Here is a 2,809-nt window from a genome sequence, read left to right as displayed (position 1 = left end):
AATAGAACAACAATATGATCCAGCAATCTCACTTCTGGAGATCCAAAGGAAACAAAATAACTATCTCAAAAAGATATCTGAACCCCCAATATTCATTGCAGCATAATTCACAATATCCAAGGCATGTTTCCCAAGCATGTAAACAACTGTCCACTGAGAGATAAAGGAATAAAAATGTGGTGTGTGTGCGATGGAATATTACTCAACCATAAAAAAGAAAGAAGTCGTGCCATTTGTGACAACATGGATGAAATTTGAGGACATTATGCTAAGTGAGGCAAGGCAGACAAAGACTGTAGTATCTCACATGTATTTAGAATCTAAAAAAGTCAAATTCATAGAAATAGATAGTAGATTGGTAGTTGCCAGGGGCTTTTGGTGAGGAAATGGAGAGATGCTGGTCAAAGGGTACAAACTTTCAGTTAGAAGATAAGTAAGTTCTGGGGATCTAATGTACAGCATGATGACTATAGTTAACAATGCTGTAATTTATACTTGAAAGTTAGTAAGAGAGTAAATCTTAAATGTTCTCACCACACACACACATACAAAGAATAATTGTGTGAAGTGATGGATGTGTTAACTAATGTAATGGTGATAATTATTGCACAATATATACATAAATAATCATGCTGTGTACCTTTTTAAAAAAATGTGGAATCCTTCACAAATTTGTATGTCATCTTTGCATGGGGGCCATGCTAATCTTCTCTGTATCATTCCAATTTTAGCTATGTGCTGCTGATGTGAGCACACACTGTACAACTTAAACTTATACAATGTTACATGTCAACTATACCTTAATAAAATTGGGAGAAAAAAATTCATATAAAACACACATATATATATTTTTTTTAAAAAACCCTCTCTGATAAAACTGGTACTCCAAAGAGCCAAAATAAAGATGAATGTGAAACTGACTTGCTCTGCAGAAGAGAACCCTCCCCCACAAATTTGCCTGCATTGATCCTGGTGCTGGATGGAGAAAACCCAAAAAGATACATGAATCTTCCTTGAGAGTTTATCACTACAGTGTGATCTGCATGTAAGATTGTGATCTAAATCCTGATACCGTGGAATTTTAAAAACTTAATGAGTTCAAGTTTGGGGTACTCCAAACAACTGGCAAGAACAGACACAATTCTCTCTAGAGGAGAAGATCTTGAACTTCAGCCCCAAAGAATGCCCCCAGATAAGGTTTCAAGAACAGATGTTTACAATCAGAAAACAAAACAAATAAGGAAGCGAGCCTTCATAAGAGCAGATAGAAACAAAAAAGAAGATCAGATACACAAAGATTTGGGATATTGGAATAAGCAGACAAAGAAAATAAGTGTGTTTAATATATTTCAAGAAATAAAAGAAAATCTTGATAATATAAGCAAAGAATAGAGTTCAAAAGAAACCCACAAAAGCTAAATAGATTTGAAATCAAAGACTTCTTATTTATTTTTAATATTTTCTTCCCAACTCCATTTTACATCCTTAAAGACCTCAGGGCCAATAGGTTGTTGTTTGCCACTTGAAGGAAGTACTCAACTCTTCTTTTGAAAGTCAGCTAAGAATTGAGTTTATGACCACAGTTTCTAAATTCTATTATAAGATCCAACAAGTCACTTCTAAATTTTCTTTAATGTTTATTTATTTCTGAGAAACAAAGAGAGCACAAGCCTAGAGAGAGGGAGACACAGAATCTGAAGCAGGCTCCAAGCTCTGAGCTCTCAGCACAGAGTCCAATGCGGAGCTCGAACTCACAGATCAGACTGCAAGATCATGACCTGAGCCAGAATTGGATGCTTAACCAACTGTGCCACTCAGATGCCCCCCAGTAAGTCACTTCCAAAGGAAAGGAAGCCAGGGAGGCAGAATTAATACAATGCCACCTGCTGACTGGCCTGTGGCAAATGGTATTGGGCCTCATAAGTGGTCCATCCACTCCATTTCTCATTTGGGGAAAACCTGTAAAGTAAGCCTGTGTCAATGTCTACTCATTGTAAAATCTATTTTTAATGCCTAGTAATTGGAATCTTACACTCAAATTAAAACATTGATGTGGTACTTTAAAGAAATCAAGGCCATATGGAACCATTCATTATTCTTCAGACTGACATCTACCTGGTGCAATTTGGCATGTTCACTAGTATGTAAAGTTTTCTAGAATAATCTGATACCAAAACCCCCACAGGTACTCACGAAACACGATTATTGCCTCCTCTACATCCACAGCTGGAAACGGAGTTAACCTGTGGAAAAGAAGGCGGCAGAAGAAACATAAAAGTCTGACAAATTTTGCAAGTCTGATGTAAACAGTTTAAAATCCCCAAACTAGCAAGGTATGAGGCCTGTGCATATGTTACAGCAAAGCCTGGCATAGAAGAGTACCGAGTAAGCTACCACGGTTGCCTTATAATAGTGTATTTGAGTTTGAATGTTATTCATTAGTGATGGTTTGAATGTCTTGGAAGAAAGCTTATCCTTTGCCAGAGGAACTTCTCTCTTAGTTCAGGTCCTGGCAGACCCATTCTTGGTGGCCTAAGTAGGGGTCCTGGTGCCATTAGTGGGACCTGCTTTCTGAGTCCAGTCTGCTCACTCCGAGAAGCATTCAGGGCCTCTGGCCTAAGCACCTGGGTTCTCACCAGGGAGGAAATTCTTTCTGATTGCTGGTTCAATCCACTCTTGTCCACGTGTTGGAAAGGACTCACCTTCATTCTGTTGCCTGACTCTCTGGGTAGTTCACATTCCTTTAATATCACATCTCTGCACCTTCTCCAGGGTTACTTATGCTCATTTCTGGAGAGACCACTGAGGC

General features: G+C 38.3%; 1 non-coding gene across 1 annotated transcript; it reads right to left on the bottom strand.

Annotated features, from left to right (window-relative positions):
- Window positions 1-648: 648 nt before the first annotated feature.
- LOC115297254 lies at window positions 649-754 on the bottom strand. The gene has a single exon (XR_003911357.1). It is a non-coding gene; the product is annotated as a U6 spliceosomal RNA (small nuclear RNA).
- Between the last annotated feature and the right edge of the window lie 2,055 nt (window positions 755-2,809).

Source organism: Suricata suricatta, chromosome 7, assembly GCF_006229205.1.
Source record: "Suricata suricatta isolate VVHF042 chromosome 7, meerkat_22Aug2017_6uvM2_HiC, whole genome shotgun sequence".
In the NCBI taxonomy this organism is placed as follows: domain Eukaryota; kingdom Metazoa; phylum Chordata; class Mammalia; order Carnivora; family Herpestidae; genus Suricata; species Suricata suricatta.
Note: the sequence above shows the minus strand (reverse complement) of the source record. Positions and strands in the feature narration are given on the sequence as shown.